Here is a 22,732-nt window from a genome sequence, read left to right as displayed (position 1 = left end):
TTTATTTGTCAAAAAATATTTTCCAAATTTGTATGTATTATAAAAATATAAAAATTTTATATATTTATAAAAAAAACTGTGCAAAATTAATAGCTCTAATTGTACCTTCGCCATGGAACTTACTTTTAACATACTTTTTAAATAAAAAAATTTATTTCAGTTTTCAAGGCTTAAATTGTGGCTTTTCTATTTCACTCGGCAAGTGAACATTGAAAATTTCCCTTAATTAAGAGCGATTAATAAACCCCATACAAACTTTAATCCACATAAGTTTTCCGTAAGAAAAAAAAATCAATTTTGTAGCAATGAAACGTTTGGAGCCTTTCTTTGTAATTAAATTGATTAAGAACCATTTTTTGCTCTTCATTTATCTGATTTTTAATTTTATTTAACCGTTTTACCACAATTTGATATCAAATAAATTTAAAACGGCGTTAGCATTAAAACTACCTCACTTGGACTGATGTTTATTTTCTTCTGTGCTCTTAAAATGATTTTTCGGTGTAAAGAGAGTATATTTACTTTTTATGATTTCAATATTTTTGTAAAATACTTTAAACAGATTAGAGTGAGAATAGAATAATACATTTATATGTATGGAAATGATAGGGGAATTTATACGTACCAGATTTGACGAGAAAAATAGGCGTATCTTTTACTCGACCACTAAAATAGACGACTGAGTCAAAGTGAGCTGAATATCATCTCTGGTAGATCATTGTCTGAAAAATAAAACAATTGTAAGTTTGAAGAATGCAGAAGAGTTCATATGAAAAAAGTACCAAGAAATTATTAACAAAATGTCTAAATGTGCACAAAATGCCTTGCTTAGAAGAATTTGTTTTATGTACTTGATAGAAAATAAAAATTTGAAGTATCTTTCATTAAATTATAATAAAGAATTCTCACTTTTCTTTAAAAAAAATTTAGAAGCTTTTGAATAATAAACTTCTAAATTATAGCTTGAATATTCCGTTCAGAAATCAGAAGTTTGAAAGAATATTTTATATTAGATGTTCTAAAACAAATCATTATTGCAGTAAATTAAATAGACAGAAAGATATAAAATGTTGGACAAAACTTTTATGGTATTTAAAGGTAATTTTTACGAATTTCACATTTTACTTACAGAAAGGAGTACTGATTAAAATTGGAGAACCTGGAAAAATCGTGACTGCTTTGCTTCGCATATTTCGTTCTTTTGACTTGCATTGTTGATAGAAACAAGATCTTGTTTACATATGAAACACTCATTCTGATTTCCAGCTCTAATTCTTAGAAAACAGAGAGCGCAAACTTAAAAAGGATGAAGGAAGAGTAGCGTGTTATTTTCGACGGTTCCTTTTTTGAAATTTTAGCTTGCATTTAGTGAATTACAACTTTTTCTCAAAAATGAAGGGGTCTTTTCGGACAAAAATACTTGCAAAGCGGAGGATTGTAGAAGGCCTTCGTGACTTCGAAGAAATTCATCATATTGCCAGTGTGATTCACAGCTTCAGTAAATAAGCAAAGCATTAATATTGAAATTGCGACTAAAATACTTTAATATCTATGCCTATTTTGTGGAAGAGTTGGATTTTCTTTAATATCTTTGATTTTTCCCAATCATTTTATACTTTCAGAATGATTTATGCCGATACAAAAATTTGAAAGACAGATCACAGAGCTCGCTATTTTTGTAAGATTAAGCGCATTTAAAGGAACAATACACCATTTTAAATCTGGGTCTTGCAATTTTTAGGATTAAATTAAGAATTGATGGAGTACTGATTAAGACAAATTAAATTCAATTAAATGAATTAACACAGAATTCTAATTATCAGAACTCACTACAATGAGGATATAAATACGTATAAAAGACATATAGTAATAAATAGATCTAATATTTTTTTATAATAACAAACTAGAATACTGCACAGACAAAATGTTTTTCTTTCTATGAAATTATAACTTAAGAGTAGTTTGTAAGTTGAGCAAAGCTGGAAAGTAAAGAATAGTATAAAGTAGATTACTTTTCTATTGGCGACTGATATTTGGGGTACTTTTCCCCTTAATTTTTTAAAAGTTGCTCAATCTTTTATTAGTGAATTTCTTATTGATGATCAATCTAACCAATAGAGATAATTCCGATTCGAGATACAGGCGCTTAGAAGAAGATGTCTTGTTTTTATCCTTATAGAAAAAAGTCATTGTTGTATTTAATAAAATAATAAAATATTCTTATCAAGCATCAATAGTCTGAGCGCGTAGTAGTATGACAATACTAGACATGGCATAGTATTTGCTTAATCTAACCGATATATATATATATATATATATATATATATATATATATATATAGATATATATATATATATATATATATATATATATATATATATATATATATATATATATATATATATATATNGTAAAATAAAATAAGAACCCACTACTTTATGCATGAAACAAAAATGTTCGGATGTACTGTTCTCATTATTCTGAATAAATGTTCTAGCAAGCACGGCTGTAAGAAACAATTTATTACACTCTAAGAAAAATCGATTCAAGGTTAAAATATGTAATAGCAGAAAACTTAATAAGTTGTTCAGCTTAAAGATACTTTAGATTATATTGAACCCTATCATTGTACAGTTTACATCATAGTCAACGTTTGAAGGATTAATATTTGCATTGAGATATGATTATTTATTTTTTCGAAAGAAATATGTATTTTAGTTTAAAAAAAGAAAAAAAAAAGGAAAACGATCCTTTTGTCAAACTACAAATATTTTAAAACTTTTATATAGACAATTATATTTTATGACTAATATATGTAATAATTTTCCTAATATGGTGGGAGCGTAAATATAATATAAAAAATTATTATTATTATTATTTTTGGATTCGTATAAAATTTAAAACCTTATTTATTCTTTATAACACTTTTGTTGTAACAAAAGCTATCGACTTTTTTTTATCATTCATTAAAACATTTCTTTAACATCTCGTATATAACAGATTTATAATTCAAATAACTATTTAAAAAATATGATTTGCTTAAAATATTGTTCATTATGCTCTACATTTTTTTAAAAATAATTACAATAACATTTGTCAGAAGCCAAAAAGAATTGTAAACAATTAGCCTCATTAATTCAAATGTCAACAGGGATAAAGAGTCATTAATAAAGTTTTTTTTTTGCTTTTAATTTTTTGCTATTGTTTTTATTGTTTTATTTGTTGTCAAACAAAATATTATTGACAATAATTATTTAAAAGCTCTTGAATTTTGAAAAAAAAAAAGATTGTTTTTCAAAAAGAGTTGCGATGTTTGCAAATCAAATGCCAATTATTTCTTTTTATAACAATGAATATCGATCAATAATTAAAATTTATAGTATACTTAATTTTTTACCTTTATCTGATTAAATTTTAATATAAAAATTTAGATAAAATTTTACGCACAAACTATTAGACAGGTTTTTATAAGAAAAACAAATTGAAAATCATGTATGCAACTTTGTTTTTTAACAAAATTATACCGCTGATGAAAAAATACTGTCGGCATTTTGGTTGAACCAATAACAATTTATTTTATCATTTCATTTCAATTCGAAGATTAATATTAAAAAAATATTCTTCAGAAATATTTAATGCTCGTCTATCAAATGCGTATTGAAGATTATATAATACATCAAATACATATTTTTATGAATTTATTTCAGATCAAATAAAATTTGTTTGCTTACTTAGCAAAAATATTTTCGTTTATTATGAAAAACGCTGCAATTCTTCAATTACACTGCGTTATAAAACAGAATATTGATTTAATATTTAAAAATGATATCATAAAAACATATTTCCTCATTCAAATTAGGCAAAAATATACGTAAAACTTTTAGCTTTCATTTAACGATTATACTAAAAGTATTTACGTTCGCTTAAGAAAAAAAATGAACCTGATTATAGTATTTTTTTAAAAGCAGAATAATTTACCATTTTAGAAAATTTTTATCTATGTAATGTTTGCTAATCTAGACCTTAAATTATTATTTTTTAAATTTGTATATATATCAGAAAATTGTTGGAAGGCAAGGTACTAAAAATACTAATCTAAATATTTAAATATATTACAAGGTTTAAAACAGGAAAATAAGAACAAATTTTTGAAGTTTCTGGCAAATACTCAGGTTAGCCTGAAACAGAAATTATTTGAATAACTGATGCTTTATCTTTAGAGTTATAGATGGTTAAGATTTATTGTAAGAGATGCTTAAGATCTGTTAAAGAAAATACGAAAGAAACTAAATACTTTTAAAGGCTTTTTACAAAATGTTAGACTTCTCGATTTGATTCTTTCTAATTACAAACTATACTTTAAGGTTTCTTTTATATTGCTTGTTTTGTTGAAAGTTTGAAGCCCTATTAAACTGACATTTCTCAGTGTTTACGCAATCCCGATAAAAAATACTTAAGGAAAAAAGCTTAATTCATTTTGTTAATAATTTATGGTGATTTTAAATATTTTATGAACGATTTATTATAATTATAAAAGTCTAACACAGTTAAATAGATTAAATACGAAATTCTTCAAGCGAACCATACCGAAGATAACATATTTTAGTTTTTTGTACTTAACTAGCTGAATGTTCAGTGTGAAAAGTAATTAGTGAGTGTTTTAAATTGGCAAATTGCTTAGAATGATGTACTGTGCATGAAAAATAAATAAATGGAACACCTTGAACAATTTTTAATCGAATTATCGGATTTTTATGTACTGAGATTCAATTTTATTGGTGTGACCTCAAACATGCTAATTAATTAACTCCGACGATATTTTAGGTTGCGAAATCCGGCACAAAAACGTACTTTCTCTGAATAAACATACCTTATATTCGGCGGTTTCAGATTTCTGACCCTTAAAATCTGGAAAATATGGTCCCAATCGGATCCCAATCAGAAGAGCTGTCGAAAGGTAATTTCAATTTTAATTTTCAAATATTGCCTTATATTTTGAGTATATTTTAAGTGAATCAAAAATTTTCTACACACAATTATGAAATTAGCTTATCTAAAGAAAATTTCGTGCAAATTTTTTTAAAATTTACTATGTTTTATTTTGTTTAGTAAAAATCGAAAAAGTTTGAATTGTGAGAACTTGTGTGAAATGTTTGAGTTTAAGATTTTCAAGAATCGAATTTTAAATATACGACTTCCTTAAAATTAATGATTTTTTGTACTTTTAATGTGAAATTTAAGTCATGAATTTTTTCGAATGCAAACGAGTCTTTGAAAGTGATCCAAATCTAAGACTTGAATTTTTGAAATTTTAGTTATATTAAAAATCAGGAGTTATTTTGGGAAATATCATGTTTGTGAAAGAGCACAAAAACTAACAGTCTCCAGAGGCTTTTGTGAATTTGTGAACAAACTTATCATAGTCAGAACCTAAAATTACAATGTTCTGTTTCTCTGGAAGAAAAGCACAAAATGCATCTTTTCCTTGGAGCTGTTTTAAAATAATGATCTAAAGATTCCTTCGACTCCGTTTTCCAAAAGAAGAATTTAATGAAGGATCTTTTTTTTGAATCAAAAATATAGTAAATGATCCGTTTTTAAGACAATATGTTTTGTGAAGGGTTCTGTTTTTAAAGATAAGATAATCTTTAGAGAGTCCATTAACGGACCTTAAGTTCTTCTAAAATGATTTCTTAACTCGTATTGTTTAATGCAAAATGTAGTTAGTGAATATTTCAAATCCATTAAGTTCTTTTAAATAATTGAATCTAAGAACTGTTTCCTACTTTAGTTTTCCTCAAATCGAACGCTATTTAGCATTTAAACTGTTTCTCGTTACAAGAATTTCTTTTAGTAAAATCATCAATTTAAAGTACTTATATTTTATATTGATAATGTAAATAAATTAAAGAGTATCAGAAGAACAAGTTAAACAAGAATTCAAAGACAAAAGAGCTTTAGAATATAAAGAGACACCAAGAAGTTGTTTACAATATTTTCCCCCCATTGAAAGCTGTCAGATTAAAATATTAAGCGTCGCCAACAGTTTTAATCATACTCTGGGGCACCTTGTATTTAGCAGAATAAATGAATCTGTTAAATACGCGGGGTAAAAACCTGTCAGCTGGTGTGCCAGTATAAAACTGCTTATTTCATAGAGAAATACTGTTATTTAAAAACTAACACCTATCTTTTAAGCAGATAAGTGCTGCTATTTTAACAGAAGAAAAAAACTTAATAAACTAATTATTTCAGCATTGAGGTGGATGAGAGCCACAAGCAAAGCTACGCAAGACCAATCAACGCAGGGATTCGGACCTCGGTCACCTCACTGGAGACGAGTACTCAGTCCTCTGTGCTGCCAAAGCTCTAGTTTTGATTATGAAGAAAACTCTTAAACTGTCTTATTGAACTCATATTTAAGTGTAAAAGCACATGAAATTATCGTGACTCACCCTTATAAAATTGCCTGGCAACTTAACTTACCAAAAACTTATTCCTAAAGAAACATAATGCGATAGCGAATCATTTTGATTCTAAAGTCGAATAGCAGTTTTATTTATACAAAACCATAAAGTAGTTTCTGAAAAGTAAGAGCAAGTATAGAAAATAATCGTAAAATGATTCGAAAAAAGGTAAACTTATTGTATGGTAAACAAAACTGAAAGCCAAAAACAGGAATTTGAAATAACGGTTTTAATCCGTTTATGATTAAGATGAAAAACAGTAAAAAACCGTATTGTCAACAGAACAGCTTTAAGCAAATATAAGGAGAAAGTCCGTAAAAAAACGGAAATGTTATACACTTCGCGAATAACAGTTAACCCTTTCGAGCCAACTGTCACAAATACGTGCCAGCATAAAACCGTATCAACCAGGGTAAAAAGATAAAACTGGATTTATTTAATTCACCATTACTTTGTTCAAAATAAAACTATTTAGTTATACTTTGAATTAACATTGATTATATATATGATTAAACTAACAATAATTAAAGTAAAAGCAAAGTAAGTCTGTCAAATTAGAAACGACTACATTTAAGTTACCGTTTTTTATTTAATTACGTCCTGATCCTGATTTTGTACGAATGCTTTTCTGAATCACCCGTCCCCAAGGGGTTAAAGACAGAAAAAAATTGTATTTTTCTTTAAACAGTTTCTTCCAGTGAAAAATGTTTTTTTCTCTTTTTTTCTGTAGAATTTACAGTTATTGAATTTATAGGGGGTAGCCACAATGCACTCATAGCTAGACAGAACTTTTAAGCTGGATATTTGAGAATTTTCAAAATGTCACAGCCGTGTATTTATACGAAATTTTTTTCCAAAATAAATGAAGTGATGTAATTAAAATTTATACATGAATTTTATTAGAATTAACGTACCTGAAACTTTTGCGAGAAACAGTGGTTTGAAGAGTTATCTTTATGAAAAAATTATCGCCATAAAAATAACTTGAAATACATTAAGTTTAAAACTTATGGTGAAAGAAATATCTTAATGGTTTCAACTTAAGAGGAAATTAAAGGTAATCGTAGTCTGTTAAATTTTGATTTATTGCAAAATTTGTTAAAATTGAATTCGAGTTTTATTAATCAAAATACAACAAATTTTGATTTCAATGATATTTCATGCCTTGCTCTTTTTAAATTCTGATATTTTCTATTTTGAATAAAGCTACACACAATGAACAGAAATGCCAAAGGATTTAAATATTAAGTTAAAATATTCATTTTACTGGAGTAAAGATTTAAATGTGATAGTTGAAATTTCACTAGTTTTTATTTATTAGTTTTAGTCAACATACAATTTATACATTTTCGACATCGTTTCTTTTTTCTTCTTAAGAATTCCGAAAAAAAATTAGACTTTCTAAAAATTAGATTCAAATGAAGGTTCGAGTTCCACGAATGAACAAGAGCATGAAAAATTGATGATTCAAAATTGATTACCTTTTGGTTCTGAAAAGGAATGGGGTCAAGCCCAGCAATTTTTCCATCTAAATTGATAGTTGTTGAAAGTAACGCTCGCATCATTTTTATACCATTAATATTTTTTCACCACCAATAAATCAAGAACAATCTGACGAAAAAGTTAATACCAAAATTATTAGACTGAGTGAATGTTTTACAAAAAAGTAAGCCGAAGTTAGGGGAAAAAAGGAGTTAATATGGGAAAAAATTCAAGAAGAAAAGAGTTAAGAGATAGTGCATTAATAATAATACGACATACTGAAATTTTTTTTACATTCATATTGAAAATTATATAAAAGATACTTGAAACACATAGAGTTATATTAGAATTATATACATTAGGTTAGATATCTTTGAAATGATATTAATTTCTATTTCTTGATTTTTATTTATTTATAATTTTTCTTTGCTATTTTAATCAAATATAATTAAGCTAAAAATATTGCTAGATAAAAAAAAATAATGAAAATGATGCCTGTAACTTTTTATACATTAATCCACTAATTTTCGGCGACAAAAAGTTGTTTATATATGAAAAAAAGGTAGTACAGTGTGGTAGAAAAAAAAAAAAAAACGAATCTCTCAAAATAACTTTTGTTCTAACGTTTGGATTTTCACGAACTAGAATGGAATCTTAACGGTTTGAAAGGAAAACCTCAACTATTGTAATTAAAATTCAATTTCTGGATAGCCATTCGAGTGATTTAGTTCTAAATTTGTTATAAAGTTATGTTCTATAAGATATATATATATATATATATTTATATATTGTAGTTGATTCATTTCTTAATGAAGTGCATCGCTTACGATTAAGATCAAATATTCGATATTTATTGAGCACTTTGACTTGATATACAAAAGGACTTTTATTAGAAATATGATAGAGGTTCGTTTGTTATGAATGTGGAATAACTTTAGATTTTAGATATCATTATTATGACCTGTTTTGTTTGACTTCCTATCTATGCAAAAACAAAACTGATTTTATTTAATCATTTTACAGGAGTTAGTCCCATTTAACTTGAGAGTTACCCGTTTATCTGAATTGGGTTGCAAAATTTTAACTTGTTGAGTTTAATATTATGAAACGAATACAATCAGCCCACTCAAAGAAGTACCACTAATATAATATGAAATAATTTATACTTATTTCATATTATTTAATAAAGCGCAATGTAAAAAATTCCGGAACAAATTAAGTTAAAATATACCAGCACCCAGGGTGCCTATTCTTTTTACCGTGCAATTTTACGGTACAAAAAATCTGATACACCGTAATTTTTACAGCAATATTTATTGTAAAATCACTGAATCACTATATTAAATTTAAATAATACTTTGAAATGTACGGCATAAAATTTTACGGTAAAATTATTCTTTCGGAAGATGCACCCTGGGTACCAGTATTTTTTACTGTAATTTGAATTCACCGGAATTTTTTACGTTGTGGATTATTCAGTTACAAAGGGGGGGGGGAGTGCATTCTTAAATGCTGTAATTTTTATGAAATTTTAATTTTAAATAGTATGTAATACATTTATATTAGTATAGTATTTTGAAGAATCAGTGTTAACTATTTGATATTTAATGATTAATAAACAATTATAATTAGAACTGTTAATATTTGCATGAATAAATATAAGTGACATTTAGATTTAAAAATAGATCAATGCAAATCAAAGGCATAATATGTGTGCGATAATACTATTTTTTCCTTCCAAAGAAATCTCTAATTGAAGAATATTCAGACGCGTTAAATTTCTAATTTTTATATTACCACATTATAACTGATGGTAGTGAAGTGGTTTAACATTGGTTTCATACAACATAATTTTGTTCCGTATACAATTAAATGGGGACGATATGTTATGATAAAAATGTTACAATGAAGGAGTAGCTTAAATTTTTTTTATCGCAAAATAGTCAAATAGGAAGGAGCTTATCTAGCCTCTGTTTAACGTATGAAGAATTATGCTTTCTTATGCTTAGGAAAAGGAAATGCTTTATTCAAGTCTATTGTTTTAAACTCCGTGACAGCATGACTTCAAGATCATGAAACAATATCATTAGCATAGTCCTTTTTGGCACATATAGCATTGTTAATAAAAAGTTAAGTTGCTCAGTCGAAAAATGTGAAATAAATCAACTAAAGATATTAATGTTGTAATGGAAACCAGATGATTAATAAATTTTTTAAAATGCCACTATTATATTGAAATTTCATAATACGCAATATTGATTGCGTATTATGAATTTATATTTATTTATTGAGAAAAACAAAGAAATACTCTTTCACAAATTGTTTTTTTTCTCGTTACAGTAGAATGTTTCATTGTTACATTATGAAAAAATTGTAAGACTTTGATTTTATAAAATAACTTAAATCTGCTTAAACTTTTATAAAATAATTTTTTGAATTGATCAAAACAAAAGATTTCCAAAAATAATTATGCTAGAAGCATGTGGTTGATGTGTAGTCATTGTTCCAGAACGAATTAGTTTTCATTAAGGGAAATAAACTATTAATAATTAAACTTAAGCGGAAAAAAACGAGGTAAACAAAAGAAAAGAAAAGTTTCTAAAAAGAAATATTTGTTTGTGGACTAAATATAAAACTAACAAGATACTCGCTTTTATTTGCTTACAATTACGTAAGACGTCTAGTTGTTTATCTAAGTTATAAAATTAAAAAAAATAAATTAAAAACTGAAGATTTCAAGTTTACTAAAAAAGGAAGAAATAATTGTATTTTTTTTCACACATCAAACGAAGAACGTGGGGTACTTTTAGGTGGGGGGGGGGTCGTTCAAACATGACGCAAGCATGTTTTAATAGTTTTGGACTTCTTTGTCGGCAAAAATAAGCAAATCACAAACCTCATCCTTTCCCTTTTACTTTAACTGGGATTTTTACTTGTAGCAATCTAATTTCACGATTAAATCAAATAAACGATGTAATTTTGCTAAAACAAAATTCATGCTTCAATTCATGTTACAAAATTTTGAATAAAATATTTCGTAACAGTTAAAAATGTCACTAATATATATATANGGAAATTAGTTTTTATATAATAAGATATATATATATATATATATATATGTCTCTTTTTTAAAACGTGGTTTTCAAAGATTTCTACTTTAATTTATTTATTTTGGTTATCGTAAATAGATCCCTGATGTTTGAAAGATAATTAAGTTTTAATTAAAGCTGCTTTGAATTATGTTCAAAAGAACAAGTTTTTTTTTGATAAACAGAAGAACTTCTAACCAACGCTTCATGCAAACCCAAAAATAGTCTTTCCAAAAGTATGTTTTTACCATCAAATATATTTCACGATTTAGGGAAAAGTCGATAGCTAGGTTCAATTTGTGTGGTGAAAAAAAACAGAGAGAAAAAACTTAAGAAAACCTAAGAAAGGACTTAAGAAAATCTATCTAAATCCATCACGCAACATCTTGAAGGATTCGGGAAATAAGATCAATATAATCGTTCATTTAAAAGATGAAAGGGAAAGAGATCCTTGTTAAAGTCATTTTCCTAAATGTTCCCCACTAAATTTTCATTATTTCCCTTTGCATTAGATATGCTCATTATATAATCTAACAGCCAAAATGTAACGAAAGCAGCTAAAATTACGAAGCATTATAACAATATAACAATGCGCTAAAAATTATTCGCTTAATTCGCTAAAAATAGCATCCCAATTAATTTGCTTCTTTTTTTTTAAAATAGTTTTTCAATTTTCATTATTAGTTTAAGAGACATGACTTAAGTCAGAACAGAAAGTAATCCTTACATAATAAAGTAAATGAGGATTTATTACCAATATATCGAGTCTTCTAACGATTAGACAAAGGACAAATTCATTATGCCTGATATTGCAACTGGTATCCACTTTTCACATTTAAAACAGGTATTTTAGTCTGAATATGGTTCGAATTTGTTGAGAAATCTTAATCCATAGCTGAATTAAGCCATATTACAGTGAAAACTAATATTTCTTTAACTCGATTAGAATCATTGTTCAATTTAAGATTTCAACAATATTTGCACGAATTGACGGAATTGCAAAAACTGCTATCTTTTAATCTACATCATTTCAGGCTTTTGAACATTTATAAAATGAAATGCTATAGTACAGTGATGAAACAGCGCAACAACAACTAATTTTAACACTATCTGGCTATATATAGAGTGTTCAATATTCATAATCCGCAATATACAATATATTTAGAATCTTTCAAACATGAAATAATAAGAAAATATTTGCATCAGGGGCCATGAATTAATATTTAAGCAAGTGGAAATAAAAACACTATAGGAAACTAACAAATCACTATTTATTTCGACTGGGCTGCTAACACCTAAACCTGTTTGATTATTCTTAATGATTGTATTTTGAATGACAAGTGCTATCCACTTCATTAGTTAATAAAATTTTGTTCTTTACCTTCCTACAGTATTAATTTTCGAACCCTAACGTGTAAACCTCTTTAGAAAGAATTCTAAAAATATATATTAAGGGTGGTCATTACGGAACAACATATACAACAATGTGCCTAGTTTTCATAAAATCTGACATGTAAAAAAACAATTAAATAATATAAAGAACAGTAAGAAGTGGCAAAATTCTTAAAAGGGGGAACTGGGACCACTTTGTATGTTCATTTTTACTGTCTAAGCCTATATATATATTTATTGTAAGGGATTATCAGATAAAAATTACTTAAAAATTTCTGAAATTATATGCTAAAAAAAATCAGAAATTTATTCCCGATTTTAAGTTTTAGTATTGAATTTAAGATAAGTTTCAACTGCTCGGAAATGATTTATCTTAAATGGTTTAAACGTATTCGCTTATACAAAAATAATTGTAAGCAATTTTTTTTAAAGAATCAATATGTATGCAGATTTAAAAGATTTCATTTAAAGCATTTTTAAAGCTGAATAAATAATCCTATTGAATTAAAAATATTAACAATTGATTTTTATTTTAGCTACTGAGCCCTTCCTTTTTTTCTTCTCAATTTTTTTTGGTCCTCGTGAGGGTTTGTGTTTTCAACATACCTGTTTTTACACGGAGAAAAAAAATCTGGTAAAATTACCATACTGTATGGAAATTATAGTTAAAATTAAAAACAAACAAACAAACAATATTCTGCTTAATAAAACCAAAATATACGATATTTAAACCATTCATTTGGTAATTTTTCCGTAATATATGGTGACGTTTTACCAGAAATTCTGGTTTTTAAAATTGTAATTTTTATTACCACACAATTAGTAAAAAATACGAAACTAAAAAGTAAATTTATCCGAACGAATAATTTTTATGCCATCCTCTAAGGCAGTGTTTCCCAAACTTATAACTTCTGTGTACCCTTTCTGAATTTTTCGAAACGCTGTGTATCACTAATAGAAAAAAAATAATGTATTTTTTACTATAAGAAATTGCACAAAAGGTAAAAATCACAACTGGCTGTTAACACCACTAATTATTAACTGTTAACTCTGCAAAAAATAGCCAATAGAAAAATACGTAATCGTAATTTTCATGACTAGCTTTATTTTTAAATAAAACTTTTTGAAATTTTCGTTTGTTGCAAGATATTTCACATAGGAACGCGTACCCCCATTATCCCGTACCCCTGGGGGTACGCGTACCACACTTTGGGATGCACTACTCTGAGGCATTATTTTAAAATTCCCAAATTTTACCCTATTTACCAAGTTTTGTCATATATTATAAAACCATATTTTATTGTTAATTTTACCAAAAAAAAATTACTAAAGCGCTTCGCAAAAATTAATTTTTGGTATTTCCATAAAGCCGCGAATTTTACCATAATCTGGTAGTTTCGACCATGCTTTTTTTCTCAGTGTACATTACATGAAATTGTGATAGCATACGGAAACGTTGTTAAATTATTATCGTTACGTCATTTTTCATGTTTGTAAAATTATGTAACACGTAATGTTGTAACAATAATTATTCGAAAAACATATTAATATATTTTATTGTTGAATGAACATATTAAATTAAGATCTAAGGAAGTAAATGTCATTCATCCATGAGTCGATCACTCATCAGATTCCTTACAGTGTGTTTCCTGTGTTACAGTTTCTGAATGAGATCACAAATATCATGTCTTCTTCATTCATAAGAAATAAATTTATTTCCTAACATAAACAAATCAATTGAATGGAACTACAGCTACAAATGTAGCATTTCCTTTTACTGTGAAAAAAGAAAATATGAATGGGAGATTTTTTATTCACATTGTGTATATTTTAAACAATTGTTTGATTAAAGTATTGAATAATAATTCCGAAAAGAAATCAAACGGATTCTCAATTACAACAGTTGGTTTTATTTAATTAATTTTTGTCATATATGAAACTGTTTTTTTTTTTTTGCTTTCTGTTGTATTCGATTTTTAACAGATCTTAGATACCTTTGTATCGCTAATTTTAAATCTGCAATCTGTTTCTCTCTTCAAGCCCCATTTTTTAATGATATTTTTAGTTTGTTCCTTTGCCGAAGTTTACAAGTTTAAAAACGTTAAATATAGCATTTGGTCGCATATATGCTGTGAGTTATTGCACATCATCCGGATTAATATTGCATGGAAACCCATGCCTGAAAAATGCCATTATACGCCTCTAGGGGGGCTTCCCTTATTATGAATTGTTTCCTAGTGTACTTCTGAACAGGTTATAATAGGGAAGCGTCCCTACTCGCATGCAACGACATTTCCGGCCAAGCGCTTCCGTACAATTTTAATCCTGATGATGTGCCTTAACTTCCCAAGAAGTTTGTCGAAGCATTTATGCGACCTCCTGTTATATATGACGTTCTTAAATATGCGTATTTCTACAAAAATAGACTAAAAATGTCATTTAAAAACTCTTAGCTATGGAAGCTAAACTAATTTCAGATATGAAATTCTCTCTCCCGAATTAAGCAACATAAACATTTTAAACAGTTTTAATAAATTTCTGGCTTAATGCAAGAACTATGTATACAATGTATGTAAGTATTTAAATTTCCTAAAAAATTATTATCTTTATGACATTGTATTGTTTAAGGAAGACGATTATCACACCAATTATGCAAAGTGTCAGTTGGATTGCCATTGCTGATAAAAGTTACAGTACTTTCAGTTGAATGCACTAACTTTCGAGAAACAATTAAGCTATAGACACCCGTTTTAAGTGCTAAAAGTAAAAGAACCTAAAATGTAATTAAAACGCTTTATACAGAGATTCATAATCCTAATTTTTTTTATATATATAAATACAAATATCTTCTTTACATTTATTTCATTGTTTCCAATTTATTTTGATAACAACACTTATCAAGTAAAAGTCAATAATGGAAGATTTTTAACGTATTTAGATAGCTCTAAGAAATTGCCTCGCCTATGCTTATCAGTTGCAGTTAAGTAAACAGATTTAAGGATCTCGTTATAAAAAGAGAATTCTGGGAGAATTCAATAAAAATTTAGTATGAGGTATCCCTAAGTTTCACTATTCAAAATGACCAAAAGTGATAATTATTTAAACGATATCGACTCAAAAGTCAAAATTTATAAATACTGACGAACTATCTTAAAAAAACTGCTTTTTGAACACTTTTGTTGATTTAGATTTTTAATTATGTGGACATGTTCTGTGCAGGGATACCTAACCTATGGACTTTGATCTCTTTAGTTTATGACACATTTCGGTTGGGAGCACAAGGATCGGGTTGGAGATTTTTGAATAAAAACATTCAATTTATCTTTTAATTTTAAACCCTGAATATTTCCTTGTAAAACGTGTAGTAACACAGGGATGTAGCAATGAAGATTTTATTTATTAATCTAATTCTTTATTTAGCTTATCAATTCAATGAATAATACATAAAAATTATAGATATTTTACCATAGATGAAGCTCATTATTTGTGTAGTTCTATTATAAAAATAATCTTCAGACTTAATAATTTTTTATTCCTTGGTTTTTCTCATTTAGAAAATTTGAATCCTATCAATTTTGCGTAATAATGAATATTTAAGAAATGACGTTAATTTCATAATAGATCCTTGGTTTGCAAAACCCGTACTTCTGTACTATGTCAGACTAAATTTTAAAAGAATTCCACAGAAATTTAGCTCCTTTAATATTATTAATACTAGATACTTTATTTGGTTACTTGTCTTAAAACCAGAACCAGTTGCATAAAATAAGTTTACACCAGAGTTAAATATTTAAAGGAAAAACCGTTAAATAATTTCCGAAGAATAACAAAACTTTTTTATTCTAACCTCTGTAATCATTTTAAAATATCAGAGACTTTTCTTGCCTTTTTCTGAAGGTGCTGTCTTTTTGAAATTGTAAGAACTCAACTTATAATTTTGTGAATGTGAAAATAGCGTTCTGTTTTTGTGGAAATTTGCAAAAACCAGTGGTCTCTGAAAGGTTCTGTTTTTGTGAATTTGTCAAAAAAATGCTCAGAATTTTCTGAATTTAAAATTATCATAGAATTGACACTTTTCTGCAGATTTTCTGAGTTTTTGATATGTTATGTTGTTGATATAATTATTGTTAATCGATTCCATGTTTTGGGTTAAAAACAGGATATTCAAAGAATATAGTTTCAAAATTACGAATTAAAATGCCATCGATTCCACTTTTGAAAATAAAAAATAAAACTTTATGAAGCAGCCATTTAAAGAAAGGGAAAAATAGTACAATTTTTTATGATTTTTACAGATCTGAGGATGGATTTTACTACAAAATATTTTGTTAAGCACAAATTTCAACCTCTGAAGAGCATAAATAAAAATTTATGTCCGCCACAGAGACAAATTTCTCTCAGTACTTGATCTAGGAGTTTCCTTGTCTTCTGAATTGGGTTCAAAATTACAAGGCTACGGAGTTGAACATTAGAAGTCGTAAACCTAAAAATCGGCTGTTCAACGACGGTTACAAAATAATACAAAAAAAATAAAATAAAAGTTTATAAACAGAGCGAATAGGAAATTCATTAAAAATTTTTTTTCCCGCTTTTTAATTGTGATGAAAACAAGTAGTTTGAATAAAAGAAAAAAAATGGTGGAATTTCTTTTAAAAATGTTACCACAAATATTGGCTGTTAGGTAGCATCGTAGATTGATTAAAGGTTTTTGGTCTTACCATGCAAGCATGCACAACGCAATTACTTCTTAAAAATTTAAAGCATGCATTAAACTGTTTATCGAAAACACACTTGTTAGATTCGCTGAAGACCCCAGAGAATGCTTTAAAAACAAATGATACCATGCTAAAAGTATTTATTTAAAACCCATCGAAAAAGATTTTAAAACTTTTACATTGTTTCAAAAATTGTCAAGAAAAGTTTAAATTCTAAACATATTAAAAGCATCGCACTATTTTATCTTTCTTCAATAACTACTGAAACTTTTAAATTACTTTCTACACATTCAAAAAAAAGTTTACAATGACTTGTAAAATACATTTAGTTTAGTTACACACCCAAAATATCACAGAAACAATTTTGAAAGCATAAATTATATTTTTAAAGAGTAAAAATATTTCTCAAACGCAAATGAAACTTGTCATTTCCAATTATTGGTCAAACTCTGGATAATTTTGCTAACAATTTACATGTTGTGATTTTTAGGAGTAATTTCGTAATTATTTTGCAATTCTAAAAAAGTTCACTTTCGATAAATAAATATTTCAATCAAAATACATAATAATTTAAATTTATTTAGTTTATAATTAATAATTATACTGGAATTAAAAATAAAATAAGTTTAACTGCACTTCGATGTTCTTAGCTTTAAAAGTGAAAAAAAAAAAAAAAAAACATCTCGCAACTACTATATTAAAATTAGATGCTTATATATATCCTCAGAACTATGTTATTGTTTACCTTTTTTTCCTCTGATTTTAACAACAATATACATAACGTACATATAACAGTATATGTAGCTGCCTATTTAAACGTAGAAATGTGTCATTAGTAGCCTTTTCGTTGTCTCATCTAAACCTTCAACATTAAAATATAAGTATTCTTACAATAAAATAAAGCATTTGTTCATAATGAGTAATTCTAGTGGCACCAATTAAATTCATACTTATCTGAAAATATTTGACAAAAAATTCATCCAACAGAAAATGACTAAGAACAAGAAAGGATTCTGACTTACCTTTCAAAAATATTGCGCACTTGCTAGAGTGAAATAGACCACACTAGTCGCCAATTAAGCTCAACTTACCTTTATCCAAGTAACAACTACTAATTGAAGCAATTCAAAGCAACGGAACACCATGAACTTTGTGCAATAAATGTAGTAGTATCTAATAACACTTAAAAATGATAAAAAGAACGACATTTAAGGAGCAGACGATTCTATTAATGGAAATTCTTGGAATCGTTTTCACATTTAGGATTTTGAAAATGCGACGCAACTTATTCAACAATACCATGTATTTTTGGTAAAAAATATTCTTGATTAAAAGTTTGTAAGTAGTGTAAAATTTTTAATATTAATCTTAATATCAATTTATAAAAAAAAACAAGATGACAGTTTTCGTATTGCTAATATGTATATACTTTCAAAATGAAAAACATTTTCCACAATATAAGAACCGAAATTAAAGTGTAAATAACATAACATGAGTAGTCAATTCTAGGCAAAAAATTGGCCAAAAAAGTTTCCCATATATGGAAAATTTTAAATTAAACTTTTTCATTCCTTAGAAAAAGAAATTTCTGCCACAACAACAAAAATTCAAATACTGAGAAAAAAATAAGCATCATGGAAACTATTATATTAAAAATGTTCGATTACATTCAGGATTAATTACAAGTAATAGCGTTCACATTTTGCGTATTTTTCAAAAGTAGTTAATTACGCGCAATATCTTTAGGGAAAGTCAATGAATTTTTGAAATTTTTTTTCTATCTTTTATGATAGAAAAGATTTTTATCATTATATTTATAATATTCATTTATTAATTATTAGTCTGTTCTTAAAATATCAATGGTCCATAATTATAAGTTTAATTTTTAATTTCAGTATTTATTCACCTGTCCTTATANTCTTTTTTTTGCTTGAGATTTTTTAACAGATCTAAGATATTTTCCTGTCGCTGATTTTACATCTGTAATCGGTTACTTTCGCCACGCTACAGGTTTTTTAAAAATTACTTTTAAAGTAAATTTTTTATCGAAATGTATAAGTTTAGAAACATTATATACAACAGGGGGTCATATAAATATTGCGTCAAACTTCTAGGGGACATAATCAGGATTAAAATTTCTCAGGAGCCCATACCCGGAAATGTCATACGGTCCCTAGGGGCGCTTCTCTCTTATAAACTATTTCATCGAGTGCTTCTGAATAGGTCATAATATGGAGCGCTCCCAGCCGCGTACGATGACATTTCCGGATATGGATTTCTATGAAATTTTAATCCTGATTATGTGCCTTAACTCCTCTTGTAGGTTATGGCAACATTTACCTGACCCCCTATCGAATGTAAAGTTTTTAAATTTGTACATAGAGATAAAAATAGACCAAAAATGTCATTTTAAAAATGTGTTGCTATAAGAACAAAACTAATTATATATATGAAATCCCCACATCCGAATTAGGCAATATCAAGTATCTGCATAAATGCAACAAAAAATTTGTTTTTCTGTGTTATTTAAGCCAAAGGCGGTAATAATTCGGCGGTTTTGACATGAAAATTTTTTCTTGTTAAGTAAAAATATTTCCAACACAAACAAACAGTATATTGGTTAGCGGACTTGTCATAATGAGAAACCCTCAGAGACGTGGTGGCTCAGGGGATAGAGCGCTCACTTCCCAATAAGGTGACCCGGTTCAAATCCCAAAGTCCACTTGTGGATACGAATTTTGCTCCCGGCTTGTACTGACCACAGTGTTGACATAAAATATCCTTAGTGGTAGGCGGATCATGGGTTAGTATCCCCTTGCCTTCAGGCTAACCGTGGGGTTTTTTCCTGGGTCTCCTCTCCCTGTAAGGCAAATGAGGGTTAGTTTCATCAAAAAGTCCTCCACGAAGGCTCGTTTGCTCCAATACTTGATCCAGGAGTGCCCTTGTCTTCTGGATTGGGTTCAAAATTCCAAGGCTATGGAGTTGAACATTGATAGTCGTCAACTCAGAATTGGGTCAGCCGTTCAACGCTGGTTTTAAATTATAAATAAATACATAAATTAGAAGCCATCATAAGTAGGATTATGTAAAGCATAAGTATAAAAATTAGATATTATTTCTTATATTTTGTTAACTTTCTGAATTTTAATAAATGACAGTGCAATTGAAGAGATTAAGAAAATATAGTGTGAATTATAAATTTAAAAATGTACACTTCTCCATCCGATTGTTCCTTAGAATTGCTTAAAGGTAGATACTTTACACGTTTGCCTACATGGTCATCATAAAAACATCTTCCTTAAGACTTAAAAATGTGGCTTATAATTATATTGCTCCAAGTTTTTCAATAAGATATAACTGTCCCACAAGTTAAAGGCATGAAAATTCCCATACAATGTAAAATTGTGTTTAAAAACTTTCTATCATCATCTGTAAATTATAAATAGTATCGAATAGTTAAAATCTGCAATTATCTAAAATAGCATTATTACTTTTAATTAACTTTATCTTCAAGTATAAAACTAGGAGAATGTCTGACGCATATTAAAAATATGTCGATATGCATCCAAGACATGAGTTCCAAAGCGGAGTGAGTTTATTATAGCTAACATTTTGTTGACACGAATCCAAATCCTGACAATGTAAAAGATTTCGCCATTGCTTTAAGTTCATCGAACAACGCTTGTGTGACAATTTACTCTAAATGAGTTGGCAAGCATCATCTAACTATAACTCACATTAATTATTATATTTAAACGAAATTACTTCTGAGTAACACTGGTTTTGTAAATTACCTAGTTATCGCTTTTGTACTTATCGCTTTTATACTGGATTTCACTAAGCATGCTTCGTTGTTATTCTTAATTAAAAATTATTTCCAATTTTTTTAAAAAAAAACTGCCACGTGCTTAAGCAGATTTTAATTTTGAGAGTTACATATGCAAAGGATGCTTCTTAATTAACAATCAGCGAGGGGGAAAAAACTAAGTCACAATCTAGCGAATGGCTCAGGTGATAGAACGCTCACCTCCCAATGAGGTGCCGTGGGTTCGAATCCCAGCGATGACAGGTCGATAAGAATTCTGTACCCAGCTCGAGTGGAACAACCACAGTGCTGACGAAAAATATCCTCAGTGGTAAACGGATCATGGGTTAGAGTCCTCTTGCCGTTAGGCTAACCGTGGGAGGTTTACTTGGTTTTCCTCTCCATGTAACGCAAATGCGGGTTAGTTCTATCAAAAAGTCCTCTAAGAAGGTAAATTTTCCCCAAAACTTGTTGCAGGAGTTCCCTTGTCTCCTGGATTGGGTTCAAAATTACAAGGCTACGGAGTTATTGGTAGTCATAAACTCAAAAAATGGGGGGACCGTTATACATCCAGCGAATCACCACTCTGGAAAGAAGGACAAAAAACATTCTAACATGTGTCATTGCCGGGGGAAGTACAGAGGAGTTGAAAGGATTGTTTCATCATGCAATCAAACTGGTTCAAATGTTTTTCCTTTCGCTTTTTCTCACTCGTATTTCAACATTTTTCGATATCGTCTTTGTTTGTTCTTAAATAATATACGATCGCATATGGGAAAGATTAATTTTTGTTTTTGATAAGGATTTTAAAAATATACCCATGAGGTGGTTTTTTCTGCCGTGAGACTCAGCTCACGGTAGAAATATGTTTAACTCTTAAATGTCGATCCAATCAAGTGAGAAAAAATTGCTTTTAATTAGTAAAAAAATTGATGCATTTCAATTTTTCTTTAAGTGTTACATATTTTGAAATAATTTTATTAAATGTCTCTAAATATTTTTTGCACGCTAACAAAAATATCAGACTGTAAAAACTTTGTTTAAATTTCCCTTAAATATAATTTCTTCTCTTGGTTTTTTTTTCCCCGATTACAAAATTATCAAAATAAAATCGATTGCAATTTTACGCAGTGAATATGAACAAACTGAACAAACAATCTAATTTTTTTTTGGCACGTGATAAAAATTAACTTAAAAACTTAAAAAAATCTATTAATATTAATGTAATTGTATGAAAAGATATATATGGAAAGAAGTTCTCGCGTAATCTTAATAATATTATTTTATAGAATAGGCTCTGCATTCATTAATATCTTGCAATTATTTTTATGAAACCACTTCTAGCGAAGTTACATTTACTAAATATTTTTTTCCCCAATGGCAGGCACTGAATTTGAATCTTTGCCTATACTATGCCAGAATTGTTGCTCATTTCGCGTTACCCAGTGGGCACCTGTGAACCAAAGTCACGGAGGCGAGCAACATTGCCCACGCCACACTGCCACAAACCCGTTTATATGGTGGGTCACATTCACACATCATACACACACAACAGAGGACAGCACAAAGAGAGAGAGAGAAATATCCATGCCCAGAGCGGGATTCGAACCCGCAGCCTATTTGAACCGCAGGCACGCTAACCGCTCGGCAACCTGGCCCGCACATTTACCAAATATAGTAGTAAGTAATATTTAATTGATTATAAAATTGATTTCAGAAATTTGTCATTATATTTGACAAACGGATTTGAAAAAAACGGAAGAATTAGTAAGGAACCCAAGT

General features: G+C 28.2%; 1 protein-coding gene across 2 annotated transcripts in view; it reads right to left on the bottom strand.

The window, feature by feature from the left end:
- The window catches only part of LOC107436476 (homeobox protein TGIF2LX), a 50,612-nt gene that overhangs the window by 16,860 nt on the left and 11,020 nt on the right, over nt 1-22,732 (bottom strand). For both annotated transcript variants that reach the window (XM_016048212.3, XM_016048213.3), the window contains one exon: nt 626-722. The gene's annotated coding sequence lies outside the window, so the exon portion shown is untranslated. The remainder of the gene's footprint in view (nt 1-625; nt 723-22,732) is intronic.

This window comes from Parasteatoda tepidariorum, chromosome X1 (assembly GCF_043381705.1).
Source record: "Parasteatoda tepidariorum isolate YZ-2023 chromosome X1, CAS_Ptep_4.0, whole genome shotgun sequence".
Lineage (NCBI taxonomy): Eukaryota > Metazoa > Arthropoda > Arachnida > Araneae > Theridiidae > Parasteatoda > Parasteatoda tepidariorum.
The sequence above is the reverse complement of the archived record's forward strand: the minus strand, read 5'-3'. Positions and strand labels throughout refer to the sequence as shown.